Raw genomic sequence first — 18923 nt, 5'->3', positions numbered from 1 at the left:
CATGTTATAATTGTATCCTCGACCGATTTCGAATCTTCATCCATCATTAGAGGGAGAGATTAATCCGTTTTGATTAACGACTTCACTTATGTTTCTCCGTCTCGCACTGTACGGGCTGACCTTTAGATAATGTTAGAATTAAATGTGTTTCAAAAATTCGGGGACTTAAAAAAATAAAATGCCAAAAAATTGAGTAGAGTACGAGGGGGTACCCCCTCGTAAATGTAAACTTCAGAGATTTTTTTACTCTTTAATAAGCACAAGATGAAACATGTGAGAAAATGAATTTTGAGAGCAAAATTGGTATAGATTTAATGGAATAAATCTACAAAATTCCATACTATGTTTAAGAAATCCATTTAAAAATAATCGTACGAGATCCTAATTGTTGCATTCATTTAAAAGTCAACTAGGGTGTTCATTGTTGTCAAAATCTTTACCGATATTTTCTGTGAGAAACTATGATATTATTAAAATATTTATAATATAATGATTGCAATTGAGAAAGAGAGTTTGGATCAGTATAACTCAAAGATGGATAACTGCAGTTACTCAAGGAATAAGGTTTCCAAATTGTTTTTTGTAAAGAAATATGAAATCCGAGAATAAAATTTTGATCTTTTGGAAGGAAATGCCTTTTTAGGTTTTATTCTTAAGTGCATTGATTATTTTTTGGGTGAATTATTTTTATGGTAAATTGGTTTTCTAATAAATAAAGATAACTTACATTTAGTAAAAATGCAATGTTTTACGAAAATATGTAGTAATTTTGAGGGCTACAGCAAAAGAGTGATGTACGAGGTGTGTTCAAAAAGTAACGGGAATTTTTAAATTTCGCGGGTTTGGAGAGTCTGATTGTAAATTTTTTTTTTTTATTATGTTGGTACACATGCCCCTGAAGTACGATAAAATTTTCAGTAATATTCATTGTTTACTTCTTAAGTGGCAGCCGTTAAGGTTAGACGTGTTTTTCGAGCTTGGCGATTTTTGTTTGTTAAAAAAAATGGATCAAAGAATTTGTATTAAATTTTGCGTAAAAAATGAAATAAAGTGTGTGAAATGTTAATAAAGGCATATGGTGAGTCTGCTATGAGTAAAACAAGCATTTACGAGTGGTATAAGCGTTTCCAAGATGGCCGCGAAAACGTTGAAGATGACGAACGACCTGGACGTCCAAGCACATCAACAACCGATGAAAACGTGAAAAAAGTGAAAGAAATGGTTATGAACGATCGCCGAATCACAATCAGAGAAGTCGCTGATGATGTTGCCATATCAATTGGCTCATGCCATGAAATTTTTTCGGATGTTTTGGGTATGAAACGTGTGGCAGCAAAATTTGTTCCAAAATTGTTGAATTTCGAACAAAAACAGCGGAGAATGGAAGTTGCTCAAGAGTCACTCAATGAAGTCGACAACGATGCGGATCTACTGAAACGTGTTATAACAGGTGACGAAACATGGGTTTACGGATATGATGTCGAAACTAAGGCTCAATCGTCCCAGTGGAGGCATTCTGGATCGCCAAGACCGAAAAAGGCTCGACAAGTGCGGTCGAATGTGAAGGTTATGCTCACTGTGTTCTTCGATTTTAATGGCATAGTGCATCATGAATTCTTGCCACAAGGTCAAACAATCAATAAGGAGTACTACCTACAAGTTCAACGCCGTTTGCGTGAAGCAATCCGAAAAAAACGCCCGGATTTGTGGCAAAACAATTCATGGATTTTGCACCACGATAATGCACCTGCTCACACTTCATTGCTTGTTCGTGAATTTTTGGCCAAAAACAAAACTTTAACGATGCCCCAGCCTCCATATTCGCCAGACATGGCTCCATGTGACTTTTTTCTATTTCCAAACATAAAGAGAACATTAAAAGGCCGTCGTTTTACAAGCATAGATGACATTAAAAGCGAATCGCTGAAAGAGCTGAAAGCTATCACAAAGATCGAGTTTCAGAAGTGTTTCGAGGATTGGAAAAAGCGCTGGCACAAGTGTATTGTATGCGAAGGGGACTACTTTGAAGGCGACAATATTAATGTAGATGAATAAATAAATTTTTTTTTCAAAAAACGAAAATTCCCGTTACTTTTTGAACACACCTCGTATGTGTTTAAACAAAGAACTAATATTTTCATATTTCGTATTTTAATAGTTCAATATTTTATCTTCCAGATTTGTTAAGAGACCAGACAGGCATTACACGGGTGTACTGCACAACAAATCTACTTAGTCCCTGACATTCTATACTATATGCAAGTATTTACTTAGCTTAATCACTTCCTGGTAATTCCGCAATTTTTTTTAGTAATTAATTAGTATGTAAATAAAGTAATCGCCTATTTTTTTCAGACGAGGCTTAACGTCGTAACTACCAATTAGGTGTCGAGGACGGCGGCGGAAGCCTATATAGCTTTACTGTAAACAATTTTTTTCTAACAAATAAAAAGTAGCCATATACGGGATTCGAACCGGGGATCTCTTACTAGTGCTGCACGAGACCGAGGCGAGGCGAGACTTTATGCAGTCTCGATCTCGGTCTCGGTCTCGGTCGCTTAAGTCTCGGTCTCGGTCTCGGTCTCGTCGAGATATCTCGGTCTCGGTTTTTTGAATTTTTGTTTAAGTATTAAAAGCGGTTTGCTATTAATAATCTTTTCAAAAAATGTTATTATTTTCTAATAATTATTTTAATTTATATATTGGTAATGAAAATGTGTGTAAAAGAAGACAACTACTTACACTTCAATGCATCATATATTACTATTACTGTTATATATCTTTATATAATTTCAAAAAGATGTTAAAAACGCGCCAAATGAAAGACCCAAATAACATATCTGCCTGCTATAACAAGTCGATTCGTGAAGTAAAAAATACACCTCCCAACAAACTTCCCGCTCCATTAGTTATGGCTATTGGTGAAGATAAAGAATCTGATGATTCACCTTTTGACGACGACGTCGACTACATCAATATTTTTGCACCATTTGCTCAAAAATCAGCAAATATCACCGAAGCATGGAAGACAGAAATAATTAATTACACCAAATTAGACCAAGCACCAGTAGACGTTGACATTTTAGAATGGTGAAAACACAAGAATTCCTTCAAAAATTTGTCTAGAATGGCGAAAGATATTTTTAGTATCTGTGCAACTTCAGTGCCATCGGAAAGATTATTTTCGCAAGCTGCGATGATAATGACCAATAGAAGATCTTCTCTAACTTCTGACTCAGTAAAAGCTCTTTTATGTATCAATGCTTGGGCAAAGTGTATCTTAAAAACGAAAATTTGTGGCAATATTTTTTAGGTGCATAGATAGTCTTTTTTTTCAAATTCACTAATTCCAAAATTCTAAAAATAATTCAAATAATATCAAAGTTCAAAGTATTAGATTATTAATAGTGAAATTTATGAAATTGAATGAATGAATGATGTGAATAGTGAAATTTAGTGAATTTATGTAAAAATTATGTAATTCGAAGGGGGCCGCCACGGTAGCCGAGCGGTGCGAGACCTGCGAAGCTAATGTGTATTGTGGTACTGGGTTCGATTCCCGGTTTTAGGCCTTGGATTTTATTTAATGGTTAATATGAGAAATTTACAGTAAAGTATGTTTGCTAGTCGCCTCCGTCCGCGACACCTAATTGGTAGTTGGACGTAAAGCCCCGCCTGAAAAAATAGGCGATTACTTTACTTTGCTTACTTTACTTATGTAATTCGAAGTCAAATAGATGTAGTAATATTGAACATATATAATAAAATCGTATCTTTTAATAATTAATTCAATACCCGTAATGATTATTTATTAATAGAGAACACAATTTTATAATTTTGTAGCAAAAAATTAATATTTGAAAAACCGAGACGAGACCGAGATTTCTCGACGAGATATATATCATGTCTCGATCTCAGTCTCGGTCTCGGTTGCTCAAGTCTCGTCTCGTCTCGGTCTCGGTACCGAGACCGAGACCGAGATTTGTCTCGTTTCTCGTGCAGCACTATCTCTCACTCACAAAGCCACGCTCTTGACCACTAGACCAAACACTCGCCCCTAAAATTTTTGTATAAATCGATATATACAACCAGTAAAGTATGAGTAGTGAAGATACATATATATGGGTGAGTGAAGAATAGGTGGACACACTCTGTACAGGAAATCGATGATGGCGATGATCTTCAGGCCTCAAAGTAAGTCCTGGGACCACAGGCCTTTACAGTGGATTGATTAGGAATGACAGTTAGTGGCGATAAACTGTACAACTAGATTAGAGAGAGCATTATGTTCGATATTTCGTCTTTTGTACGAATGGGTTGTTGAGGTCGTTGGGTAGATTGAGGTTAGTTACGTAGAAAGAAGCGTCAACCATCTGTCGGCAGTAGTTTTCATTGAAATGGCTTTTTTGAGCTTAACCCCACTAGCTCTAGACCGTATAAAGAAAACAATACAAAAAAATTATAAAATCTTCAATTAGTAGTAATTATCGCAATTAGTAATATGAAGTTCAATATTATCAATATTAGATAAAATCGATTAGAATAATCGATTCAATAAAGTGGCGAAAACTTGGGAAAATCCATTCACAAACACAGAAATCAATTTGAAAAACCACTAAAAAACTTTTCCAATTACTCAATGAATTTTCAATAAATATCAAAATCAAAAATTAGCAAGTAAAAATGATACAAACTTAATTAACAAAACACTATTTATTTTTTTTCATTCTAAAAATTAAAAGCATTAATAATAAACTAATTGAATGCAGCTATTCTATTCTAAACTATCTCCAGCTGACGCCTCGCTAAACTTGGACTTTTAGCTCGCTTAATTACGTTCCTTTATTAACGTTTTATAGAAGAAATAAATAAATAAAATAGCTATGGGTGACTTCCTAATTCTCATTTACAACTTCCTTTACGAATTTGCTAGCAAACATAGGGGTGAAGGGGGCAAATTTGAACAGGGAGCCCCCCTTTTGAACATTTCAATTTCTCGCCAAATATTTAAAACATTTATGATTGGTAATTTTCACCATATATTGTGGTAGACCTGTTGTATAATTGACAGAGTTTCCCTTCGTTTTCATTGTTTGGTAAAGTCAGAATTGAGGAATGGTTATATTTTGTAAGGTGGAAGTAAAATTTTTGTTACAGCTTTGGAAGTGTATTGTGAAGATTGTAGTGGACAAGGTGCAAGTATTGTTAATCCATATTAACATTTGGAATTCGTATTCTTGAATCTAGTATTTACAAAAATCTATTTGCTTGCAAAAAGTTGTGGATATTATATTTTCTTTTATGGAAGGAGAGGGGGCACATTTCAATATTACAGTTAAACTGTGCCCCCGCCGACCTGCAAGTTTGTGACTTTTTTTCTTTGTTTAATCGCAGAGAAGGGGAAAGTGGGTCCGAACCTACATTAAGAAGCGCAACAAACCGAATATTTTGTTCAAGCTTCCTAAACCCATCACTTCGGGTACAACATCCTGAACTGAGTCATTCTTTTGAACTAGATTTCAATGGTTTAAATAAGTAAGTAATGTAGTAGTGAGAGAAATAACTGATAGAAGGTAGATTCAGAGTAAGGTAATATCATTTCTTTCTATTTTATATTGTGTTCAAAGCTCCCCCACCAGTGGGGCAGATATTAACATTTGACACAACATTTTTAAATTAATGAAATATAGATATGTATGTAAAGTACCAACTGTTTATTGACATAGATCTGTTCAGAAGACTTGAAAGTTGTAGAAAACAAAATAAAAAGGTTCAATAATACGATTCTGGGCACTCTGTAACAGAAAATGTAAATTCTGTTCAAATGAGCCCTCTCTTCTCCACTACTTTACTAGAAACTACTCGTATTAAATCATTAAATAAAATCCAAGGCCTAGACCAAGGGGAATCGAACCCACTAAACCAACAACACATCTTAGCTTTGCGGGTCTAGCCTATAACACCTACCATACTTTACTAATAAAGTTCTCATATTAACCATTAAATAAAATTCAAGACTTAGACCAGGGGAATCGAACCCACTAAACCAACAATACATCTTAGCTTTGCGGGTCTAGCCTATAACACCTACCATACTTTACTAATAAAGTTCTCATATTAACCATTAAATAAAATTCAAGACTTAGACCAGGGGAATCGAACCCACTAAACCAACTACACACCTTAGCTTTGCAGGCCTAGTCTCTTAACCGCCTAACATACTTAACTATAAATTTCTCATATTAACCATTAAATAAAATTCATGACTTAGACCAGGGGAATCGAACCCACTAAACCAACAATACATCTTAGCTTTGCGGGTCTAGCCTATAACAGCTCGACTATCGTGGTAATAAAAACAATAAATGAGCTAGAACCTAGAAAATTGCATTAAGACATGTGACCTGTTCGTACTAAATTTTTATGGATTCAACATTGTACGTACAAGGTAAAAGTAATTTTAAGTTCAAATTAATTCTATAAAAGCTTCTTTTATAGTTATACAATTGTATTACTTAAGCCAAAGAAAAATTTTGGAATTTGGAGAATTGAACCTTGGGAAATTGTTATCAAAGAAAAAATGTAATTACTGGCAATTTTCTTCTCCCAAATAAAACCTAACAATTATCTTGTCAAATGTTTTCCTTCAACTTACCTAATATCTTGCGTTATTTAGGTATATTTTCTAATTAATTCTTTACTCGTATCTTAAATTAATTTTTCTTAATGTTTAATGAGCTATGATTTTACGTCTCCGAATTACTGTTTGTTCGTTTTTCTTTTGTTATGACGTGAGAACAAAGATTTGATGGCATTCTTTTTTGAGTGTACAGTATTTTATTATTATTTTTGTTCTATGTAACATGGTAATACGTGTATAAATTATCATTATTATAATAATATTATGAAATTAACCTTTTTATATGTAAAAATAGAATTATATATGTGTATTATTTATGGGAAAAAAATTTTTTTTATATGATTTTATAATACAAAATAATTTTAATACAAAAAACGGAGTTCATTTTGTTCATTATTTAATTAAAAGGATTTCGCCCAAAATAAATAATTATTTGAAAACGATCATCACATCATCCTAAGAGCTTTCCAAATAATTAGTTTTTGAAACATTTTTAAAGAAACGTTAAAATTATCAACTCTCCGAGCTGGTAGGCCAGAAAATACGATAAGAACTATGGCTTGAACAGACTTTTAACTGCACAGATCTTGTCTAATTATCAATTATTTTCCTAATTTTGCATTAAACGTTTAATAAAATGGGCTTAAGCTATAAAAGCAAGGTGCTGGAACTTAATTTAATGGTTTAACAATGAACAAAGCATTCTTTGATTTTGATTATAATTACATTCAAAAGCAATTTAAGCACAATTTAGTTTTTCTATTTTTTAGGACTGCTAAAAAAAATTCACCGATTCTTCGTGAAACTCACAATTAATCGCTTATTTTCTAATTAACTTTAAAATTATATTTCTCCCCCAAAAATCCGCACCAAAAAATACGAGTACATTTTTATGGGAACAAGTTTAGAATTTGTTTTAGCGATTAACGTGTTTTTTATGTGACGTTCAGAGAAAATCGTGACGCTATTGTCGAGAATAAGGTCCCTGAAAAAACGTACATTTTTAGTAAAAAAAAAGATTATTTATCAAAAATTTTAACGACTGAATAAATCTACATTTTATAGCTTAAGACAAAGAAAAATTATTAGTTTGAAATAATCGTTTTGGCGATTTTGGTTGATGCATTTCTTAGACTGGATATTATATTGAATCAAACTTGCACTTAGCGTCGCGTATTAAGTTCTATACTTGTTTTTATTTTGTTTTTTTGATTTTAGGCAATGATTTCGAATTACTTATTAAGTTTTTGATTAAATACAAAAAAAATATGGTTATAGAACAATACATTCAAAATTTGCCGTTTTCATGTTTCTGTTTTATGCTTAAGCAAAGCCGTCTTTAGGAATTAATAAAGATTTGTTTTTAATTATTTAGACGTAATTAAAAATAAAATTCGAAGTTTTATATTTAGGGATGGGGGTATACAAGGAAATTCTAAAAAAAAAACTTTTAGCATATTTCGAAATTTTACATATTGGGCACTTTAGAGAGATATTTAAGAAGTTCGCAGTTATCACGGAGAATCCTTCAAAAATAAATGAATTAATAAATAAAATTATTTTTTTTTATGAAAATATTAGAAAATAAAAATGAATAAGCTTTTCCTTTTGTATGAAAAGCTTCGAGATAAATCGAGAAAAGAAAAAAAAACAACATAAAATCTGCATTTTTCATTTTAAGATAATCGCAATACACTCGAATTTGTTGGCAACTCGAGAAAAAGAAAAATATATGAAAATTGAAAATTTATTTTTTCAAGGCTTTTCAAGGTTAAACGGAAAATTTAAAAATTAATTTCTTTTAAGGATGAATTATCGTTTGGGAAAAATAAAATTGAATTTAGTAATTTTTGATTAGTATCACAAGTTGACGTAGTGGTAAATGCAGACTGATATACAAATTTAACTAATCAAAAATATTTTATAGAATATAGGATTATTCTATTAATTATAATAATAAATAATAATGGCAGAATGCATTTATTTATTTTATTTTATGTAGGTAATATTTAAATTTTGTTTTAATTGAAAAAATGTTTTCTGCCATATTTTAGAGATGCGTTAATTTAAAAGAAAAAAAAATTATTGAGTTACTACGTACTCATTTTGAATTTTCGGAAGTTGTATCTCGGACAATTTTTGTCGTTCTCTGTTCACTTCATTTTTTTTTTAAATTTATTTAATTATTTTTTAAAATATTACTATCAGTAATTTTATTAAAAGAATACACTTGTGTTTGTATCACAAAATCTATTAATTTTTATTTTTGCTGAGTTCGCAGTGTATTTTTTTAACTAAACCAAACTCGAAAACCACTATATCCAACCCTATCCAACTTTAGGTACTAACCAGCGTGAAGTACGCCTGTCGACTGTACTGACTAGAGGGACTACTTCACTCTATCTCTGTGTCTGTGTTAGTGAAACGGCGGCAGTCACCCAAGATTACCGCCCTCTCTTTGTAAAATGTGCGCGCGATATACCAGCTGGGCCGCCCCACCACTAAGCGGACGCTACCACAAAACCACGACCTCCTCAATCTCATTTCTCTTGTCACCTTACCTTCTTCTTCTTCCTCTTCAGAGCGCTGATTATACACACGATATTCTTCCTCTCTCTTGCACACACAAGTGAAGCTGTTCCTGTATTTATATATCTCCCTCTCTACTTCGCCTTGTTACACCCATACAGTACATACCCATTTCAATGTTATTTTTACAAAGTTGATTTCACCTTATTCTTAACTTTATATCTCATTATAATATTTCAAATCCGCATTACTTTTGGTATGGGGTTGGGGATACGGAAAGTTAACTTTTTATCCAGTACAAGTTTATTTGGAAATGGACTTAAATTTTAGGAATATCTTCAATGTCGCCATTTGTTTGTCTTTCTTTACCGCAGAAAAAGAGTTCAATTCTGAACAAAAATGCATCTTTTAAATCAACAAATCTGTACTGCTATAGCTTTTAGCGTTATCATACTTTGCTCTTTTGAGCTCTATCGACTTCCTTTCCATATCGCTTAAAACTTTTATTGCATAATTATTTACTTCTCACCACAGAATTCTTTAATTACTTGTAAACAAAATTATTTATACGGCTTAATTGTTTTGCATAAAAGCTTTACAGACCTACTTCTTCTTTCGCTATCTCCTTTGTGCCGTGAGGCGTGGAGAGGCTGCCCCAATCCAACCCTTCCATTGATCTCTATCCTGTGCCATCCTTCTCATCTCCGCAAGAGATTCTCCTCTAGCTCGGCCAAGACTTTCAATGTAATCCTCGTACGCATAGTACGAGGTCTGCCAATAGGTCTGGCATCCATCATTTGCTTGGCCTTCCGTCCTCCATACTCAGAACATAGCCAAACCATCCCAAACTGTCGGGCCTCCAAAAATTGGCGCGCTGGCTGCACTGTCAAATCTTCTCTTATCCACGCATTCCTGATGCAATCTCTCCTAGTTTTATCGCATTTCAACAGCCGACAGCTTACTGGCATGCCTATCCAGGCACCGTCCAGCTTTCAGAACCATAGAGGAGCACAGGCAGAAATACCGTTTTATGTAGCAACAAGACTCAACTCCTGCTTTCCAATCAGTGTGGTACTTATTTGGTAGAATACTCCAAATTCCTGCTTTCTTTATCCTATTTAATACCTCCTAATCAATTCTGCCATCCCAAACTGATCGCTGACCCTAGATATTCAAAGTCGGTGACTGTCTGCAGAACTTCTCCATTACATGCAATTCGGGATGATGATTCCTCATCTCTCCCTATTTACAGACTTTCTTTGTCTTTAATTTTATTATTATTATTAATTTTTTTGCCTTCTTTTATCATTAAACCGAAAAATAGTTTTTATAAATTGGCCTATTGTTACTATTGGCCTATTGTTACTATTGGCCTATTGTTACTATTGGCCTATTGTTACTATTGGCCTATTGTTACTATTGGCCTATTGTTACTATTGGCCTATTGTTATGTCTTTTTAACTTAAATAATGAAAAAACCAAGTGAATGTTCAAATTAAATAATTCCATTTAATTAATAAATTATCAGTCAGCCCGTGTAGTGTAAGATGGAGAAACATAAGTGAAGTCATAATCTCTATACTAAACGGATTAATCTCTGCCTCTAACAATGGATGAAGGTTCGAAACCGGTCGAGGATACAATTATAACATGCGTGCTATGACGTATAAATAATTAATTTTTCATTGTTTTTTGGTGAATGAAAGGAAGAAAGAATATTGTCCTTATTAGGATTAGGAATTAGCTTTGTGGTTAGCGAATTGGATTCCCTCGCGGAGATCCCGGGTTCGAAATCCAGCTGCTGGCCCTTAGATTTTTCTCTTCCTAGGAGCTTCTTACAGCTCACTGTCCTGGTGATGGAGAGTGTTGTCTGTAACGAAAGAACACTGTCCCGAGGACGGCAGTGCACTGAAAAAAGCTCCGGGAGCCAATAACCTAGGTACTAGGTCATATTTTTTTTTTTAAATTGTTATTTGTAAGGTTGGTCTTCTTCCCTGTCTGTTTAGACAGGGTGTTCATTTTAAGACGGTTCCTCAGATACAGAGAGCAGTTGATAACATCCTGGCTAACCTGGCTTGTGAGCCAGAGGAGGCACCTTTGAAGGCACAGTACATGCTGCACAAGTTGAGTAAAGCGCATTATTTGATAAATTAAGGAATAAGTTTGATCCTTAACATGAAAGATCACTTAAATATGTGGCAGGAGGTTTCCAATTTTTTTTTTTGCTAATTAAACGCAACTCTCCCAAAATTACCAAATAATTATTAAACCTTCTTGTTTGTAACAGATGTAAAATTAATTTTTAGCCATTTTGTGTATGCTTGAGAACATCTAAAGCTCTTAACATTTGATTTTTCTTAGAAAAATCACTCGGAAAACTACTTATTTCCCGATATTAAGAAAAATACTTGCTTAACTGCCTAGGCAATATTTTTAGTAGAAAGGGGATGAAAAAATACATAAAAATGACCTATCGCGAGCTCTCCTTTCTCTTTGATAACAAGTTAAAAAATTGAAATATGGATTAATAAATACCAGATTTTGGAAATGGCCTCGCACCTTTAATTTTGAAGATATCGAATTGCGGTTTCCGGTTTCTTTCATAACTTTTTATACTCTTTAAAACGGTGTATACGGAAATGGGGGCCAACTGCAAACCCTCACTTTTGGTCGCGCGTCAGCCGCGTATGCGGGCAGAAATCTAAAATAAAGTCACATATTCTGAAACTAGAGATGACGGGCAACAAATTTTAGATTCTACCATTTTTTTGCTCAGATCAACCGTTTAAGCATGAAATGCATTTGAGCCGTCTTAAAATGAACACCCTGTATACTCGTACTGATTGTGGTCGGTTTTAAATGTTCTGGTTTGCCCGATGGGTAAACTTGAAAATATTACTCAATGGCTACGGATCTAACCTAATTTTTCATAAACAATTAGTATTTTTTGAAAGGGGAAGAGCAGATTTAAAAAAAATTAATTGGGTTTTTTTTTAAGGCGCGTCAACATCAGAGGTCATTGGCGCCCGTAGCTTTTCCACAGTGTACAGCCATCGTACAGTATTCTCTCTTTACAGATAATGTGGACAATGACCTGTAAGGAACTCCTAGAAAGAGGAAATCCAAAGGCCAGCAGCGGATTCGTTTTGTAGGATTGCAGTACTTCTACTCGTACTTACAAGAAGCAAGAGAAAGTATGGCATAATTAATAAAACCTCCCATTGGAAGAAACGAGGACACCATTTCACTATCCAATCCAAGGAGGAAAATGTGTGTTTGTCAGCGAGAAAAATTCCTTTAAATTACTCTTGATGAAGTCTTCTTTTCAAAATTAGATTTACTGCGAAACGTTCTGTATACTCGTATTTTATATCATTATCATTTTTTTCTGGCCCACATTTTGAAATATTCCTTTAAAAAATATCTGAATCAAAATAGTCTCTCTGAAAGGAACTGTTCCATTTTTATTTATTTCTCTCACACCTAATAACTGGAAGTATTGTGATCGGGAGAAATTTTGTAAATCGAATTATAGTAAGAGAAAATATTTTTAATCTGGAGCTATTTTTATTATATTATGCAAAAAAAAAATAAAAAAAATTAGAATAAAATATAATATTAATGCATTATCTGGGACAGGTTTTGGTAATATGCAAATTATATTGCTTTTATACGTAAACATCATAATTTGTGTTTGTATGTGATTGTATTTATGTAGACCGTGTATATCTGTAATAACTTATTGTGCACCAAATATATATACGAGGGTCGTTTGAAAAGTCCGTGCAAAAATAAAAACTACTTAATTTTTTGGGGTAAACCTTTTTTATTTTTCAACATAGTCTCCTTTTAGGCTTATACACTTCGTCCAACGCTGCTCTAGTTTGTTGATCCCTTCCGAATAATAGGATTTGTCCAAGTCTGAAAAATAGCCATTCGTTTCTGCAATCACCTCCTCGTTTGAATAAAATCTTTTTCCCGCTAGCCATTTCTTCATATTGGGGAACAAATAGTAGTCCGAGGGAGCCAAGTCTGGAGAATAGGGGGGGATGTGAAACGAGTTGGAACCCTATTTCCATTAATTTTGCGACCACAACTGCTGTGGTGTGAGCTGGTGCGTTGTCGTGATGGAAAAGGACTTTTTTGTGGGCCAATCGTGGGCGTTTTTCTTGCAGCTCGGTTTTCAAACGGTTCAATAACGATGAATAATATGCACCTGTAATAGTTTTACCCTTTTCCAGATAGTCGCTGAGGATTATTCCTTGCGAATCCCAAAAGACAGTCGCCATAATCTTTCCGGCCGAAGGAACGGTCTTCGCCTTTTTTGGCGCAGATTCCCCCTTGTTTAGATTGTTCTTTGGTCTCAGGAGTGTAGTGATGTATCCATGTTTCATCCACAGTGACGAAACGATGCTTAAAGTCCTGCGGATTCTTCTGGAACAGCTGCAAACCGTCCTTGCAACACTTCACACAATTTCGTTTTTGGTCAAGCGTGAGCAATCGCGGCACCCATCTTGCGGATAGCTTTGTCATGTCCAAATGTTGATGCAAAATATTATCTACCCGTTCATTCGAGATGCCCATAGCACTAGCAATCTCACGCACCTTTACTCTTCTGTCATCCATCACCATATCATGGATTTTATCAATGATTTCTGGAGTAGTAACCTCAACAGGGCGTCCAGAACGTTCAGCGTCACTTGTGCCCATATGGCCACTCCGAAAATTTTGAAACCACTTATAAACTGTTCTAAACGAAGGTGCAGAGTCGCCATAATGTTTATCAAGCTTCTCTTTAGTCTCCTGAGGCGTTTTGCCTTTCATAAAGTAGTGTTTAATCAACACACGAAATTCTTTATCGTCCTTTTTTGAAAATCACTCGACTTCCTCGATTCAAACGAATTGCAAACACAAAGTAATAGACCGATCTGGCTGAAACTTGGTGTGTGTTCTTCCAAGAGATGCTACTAACTAAACATAACCTCGATATGCGCCAGTGGTGCTATCTCTCTGACTTTGCACAGACTTTTCAAACGACCCTAGTATACATATACAGGGTGACCAAAGTTATATGCTCCACCCACTTTTTTTTAACGGCAGGAAATTTCGAAAAAATAAAAAACACGTATTTAATCATTTTTAGTCTAGTTTATTTTCAGTGATTGACCCATTTTTTTAAACCCCTGTATCTCGAGATACAGCATCCAACTTTGTTTTTTCAAATGGAACGTTATATTTTTTTGTGCATATTTTTATAGTATTTGAGCTCTTAAAAAAAACAAAAAAATATTTTTTGAAATCGGTTAGGTTTTTCAAAAGTTACGGTAATTTAAAATATGAAAAACAAATTTCAGTTTACTGTCAAAATTATGTCATTTTTTTTTAAAGAATCTGTTCAAACTGGGCATAACAAACGGATAGGCAAGCCAAAACTCTGGACTCCCACGCTTTGCTTTTAGCAGCACTTTTGGTGGCAAAGTCAAGATCTAGGCAGGCTAGAGTTATTCGACGTTCAGGTTGTTTTTTCTACAAACGTTTGGTGTGGAGTTTTACTTTAATCAACTAATCGGCCCATACTTCTACAAAGAGAACTTAACTGGTGTGCAAGGTATCTAACTTTTTTAAGAGACATTTTGCCAGTTCTGCTTGAAGATGTTCCTCTATAACGTCGGCTAGATATGTATTTTCAACAAGATGGTTGCCCGGCACATAATGCGAGAGTGGTTCGAGGTTGTCTGGACAGAAATTTCCATGAAAAGTGCTTAGGGACTCATAGTCCGATCCAATGGCCACCTCGATCTCTTGACTTAACCCAAATGGACTATTTTTTTGTGGGGATATCTAAAAAATAAAGTGTACAGTAACCTTAATCCCGTGGTTTCAGTCGATGATCTGAAACGTCGAATAACTCTAGCCTGCCTAGATCTTGACTTCGCCACCATAAGTGCTGCTAAAAGCAAAGCGTGGGAGTCCAGAGTTTTGGCTTGCCTATCCGTTGATTGTGCCCAGTTTGAACTGATTCTTTAAAAAAAATGACGTAATTTTGACAGTAAACTGAAATTTGTTTTTCATATTTTAAACTACCATAACTTTTGAAAAACCTAACCGATTTCAAAAAATAATTTTTTGTTTTTTTAGGAGCTCAAATACTATAAAAATATGCAACAAAAAATATAACGTTCCATTTGAAAAACAAAAGTTGGATGCTGTATCTCGAGATACAGGGGTTTAAAAAAATGGGTCAATCACTAAAAATAAACTAGACTAAAAATGATTAAATACGTGTTTTTTATTTTTTCGAAATTTCCCACCGTTTAAAAAAAAAGTGGGTGGAGCATATAACTCTGGTCACCCTGTATACATATATATATGTATAATCAAAGAAAGAATCCGTTGCATGATACGAATAAATAAATTATTAAAAAAATCTTCAAAAACCACCTTACTATCTGTCTGACCAAGAATTAACAAGATCAAGATGTGCAAAAGAACGGTAAGAGGTGTGGCTATTAAATAACGAGACCATTGCTGTAAAAACATTTTATTTTAAATTTATACTTATTTAGTTATTATCACCTTCAATATACACCCCTCCCCTATCCCTACAACGCTCCATGCGAATTTACCATTGTTCGAAACAGTGCTGGAAGTCTTCTTCTGTGAGCTCCTGCATGACGTCGGCAGCTTTTTCTTTCACAGCTTCAACGGACTGAAATCGTGTCCCCTTTTAATGCAGATTTGACTTAGGGAACAGATAAAAGTCACATGGGGCCAGGTCAGGCGAATAAGGCGGATGGCCCTAAAACTGGGATGTTGTACTTGGCTAGAAACGTCTTGACAGACAATGCAGTGTGAGCCGGCGCGTTGTCTTGATGGAGAACCCTTCCACAAATCGGGTCGTTTTTTTCCTTACTCTTTCACGGAGTTGAACAAGCACCTCACCGGTAGTAATGTTGATTAATTATAATCGATATTTTCATCCGTTTTGGATGTGGAAGGGCGACTCGGAGCTGTCATCATCTCCGACGTCTTCTCGCGGCCATCTTGGAAACGCTTGAAAAACTCGTGCACGTGATTAACATTCATCGCCATAAACTTCTTTTTAATAAAAGATAAGTTTCAGAAGCCGTTTTTACCAAGTTTCATGTGAAATTTCACGACAATTCGTTGCTCTACTACAATGTGTAGTATCATGTTTTCGCACAAAACGAAACTAACACCTCTTCCAAACCTGTGAGACGCTGCAATCGAAAGAGAAGGCTTTACGCTGCACAGCTGTCTGGTCGTTAGGATTTGGCGCAGGCATAGTTCCTTCTGTAGCAGCATCAGTCTCGTTATTTAATAGCTCCACCTCGTATATGTGCCCTCAGTACGAAAAGGGCAGAAATAAATTATTTGGCATTTTTTACCAATACTCGCTTCCTTCCGGAAGAAAGAGCACTCTTTATCAACATTATGTTCATCGATCTAACGGCAATAATCAATAAAAAAGGTATTGCTGAAAGGCTAGGTTTTGCTATTATGATAATCTAATATTTAGCTACATATGTTAAGAACAGATAATAACTGGCTGTGTAGCATAAGCAAATGCAAGTAAAACGACAAATATTGTTTCCAAAAATAAGTATTTCTTTTTAATATTAAATGATTGTAGAAAAAATTATAGATAGAACATAGTAAATAAAATTAGAAATGATTAAAGAATGTTAACATCAATATGAGTTAATGGTCAATAAATCTCCGAAATGTTTTTGGAACAACACTCCAATATAATGAGGTAAACAAGAATATCTATATATTTTATACAAGATTCTATTTAGAGAATGTGAGACTAGATAGCACCACACTCGCGGAAATAATAAACATACGTCCTGATTGAATTAAACTGAACTTCTAACTTAATGAGTGGTGGGGGAAAGTAAGTTAACAATATTTCACTTGAAGACTCTTTGATGGTTATACATTTGATTAGAAGTGCGGTAAGGTACAGTTATTTTGATTGGATCTTTTTCAATATGGCCATTTTTACAATGTTAAAAAAACAAAACAAAAAGTGATATAAATTTAAATGAGTTAAAAATGTGAAAAGTAGCCATCAATAAGTTGTTCATAATCAGGGATAACCACAAAGACCAAGGCATTACAATTTTCCAATTGAGGTTTCGAGAAGTATTAAGGTTTTGCTGGGTAAGGTTGTTGGCCATACGCCTCAACTCCCTATACTATGGAGGACCTTGGACTTAGGCCTTGGGTATATACGAGGGTCGTTTGAAAAGTCCGTGCAAAGTCAGAGAGATAGCACTACTGGCGCGTATCGAGGTTATGTTTAGTTAGTAGCATCCCTTGGAAGAACACACACCAAGTTTCAGCCAGATCGGTCTATTTCTTTGTGTTGGGCATTCGTTTGAATCGAGGAAGTCGAGTGATTTACAAAAAAGGGGCGAAAAAGAATTTCGTGTGTTGATTAAACAATACTTTATAAAAGGCAAAACGCCTCAGGAGACTATAGAGAAGCTTGATAAACATTATGGTGACTCTGCACCTTCGATTAGAACAGTTTATAAGTGGTTTCAAAATTTTTGGAGTGGCCATATGGGCACAAGTGACGCTGAACGTTCTGGACGCACTGTTGAGGTTACTACTCCAGAAATCATTGATAAAAGCCATGATATGGTGATGGATGACAGAAGAGTGAAGGTGCGTGAGATTGCTAGTGCTGTGGGCATCTCGAATGAACGGGTACATAATGTTTTGCATCAACATTTTGGACATGACAAAGCTATCCGCAAGATGGGTGTGCCGCGATTGCTCACGCTTGACTAAAAACGAAATCGTGTGAAGTGTTGCAAGGACGGTTTGCAGCTGTTCCAGAAGAATCCGCAGGACTTTAAGCGTCGTTTCGTCACTGTGGATGAAACATGAATACATCACTACACTCCTGAGACCAAAGAACAATCTAAACAATGGGTTACCAAGGGGAAATCTGCGCCAAAAAAGGCGAAGACCGTTCCTTCGGCCGGAAAGATTATGGCGACTGTCTTTTAGGATTCGCAAGGAATAATCCTCATCGACTATCTGGAAAAGGGTAAAACTATTACAGGTGCATATTATTCATCGTTACTGGACCGTTTGAAAATCGAGCTGCAAGAAAAACGCCCACGATTGGCCCACAAAAAAGTCCTTTTCCATCACGACAACGCACCAGCTCACACCTCAGCAGTTGTGGTCGCAAAATTAATGGAAATAGGGTTTCAACACGTTTCACATCCCCCCTATTCTCCAGACTTGGCTCCCTCGGACTACTATTTGTTCCCCAATATGAAGAAATGGCTGGCGGGAAAAAGATTTTATTCAAACGAGGAGGTGATTGCAGAAACGATTGGCTATTTTTCTGAGCTTGGACAAATCCTATTATTCGGAAGGGATCAACAAACTAGAGCAGCGTTGGACGAAGTGTATAAGCCTAAAAGGAGACTATGTTGAAAAATAAAAAAGGTTTACCCCAAAAAATTAAGTAGTTTTTATTTTTGCACGGACTTTTCAAACGACCCTCGTAGTGTATGTACCTTGGTGCGCATATATACGTGAATATAGTGTAAAGTGTATTTTATCCCTATTGTATGTTGAAAGTGAACCCGTGGGATTGCAACACCCAGAAAAGCTGCGACCCCCCTTGCGGCAAAAAAAAGTTGCTTAAATTTATCAAAATTAAACGTTTTATTAATGGTAAAGTAATGGAAATGAGTTTCCCGCA

At 35.1% G+C, this 18923-nt stretch overlaps 1 protein-coding gene across 8 annotated transcripts in view; it reads right to left on the bottom strand.

The window, feature by feature from the left end:
* ETHR (ecdysis triggering hormone receptor) overlaps positions 1-18923 on the bottom strand; it is a 351487-nt gene that overhangs the window by 331181 nt on the left and 1383 nt on the right. For 2 of the 8 annotated variants that reach the window (XM_074114635.1, XM_074114638.1), the window contains exon 1: positions 8742-9127. The exons of the other annotated variants lie outside the window; for them this stretch is intronic. The gene's annotated coding sequence lies outside the window, so the exon portion shown is untranslated. Of the gene's footprint in view, positions 1-8741; positions 9128-18923 lie in introns of those variants that run through there. 8 annotated transcript variants of the gene reach the window in all.

This window comes from Rhodnius prolixus, unplaced genomic scaffold (assembly GCF_049639745.1).
Source record: "Rhodnius prolixus isolate KJV_2025 unplaced genomic scaffold, Rpr scaffold_7, whole genome shotgun sequence".
Taxonomy (NCBI): Eukaryota; Metazoa; Arthropoda; class Insecta; order Hemiptera; family Reduviidae; genus Rhodnius; species Rhodnius prolixus.
This window is presented reverse-complemented; position numbering and strand designations above follow the sequence as displayed.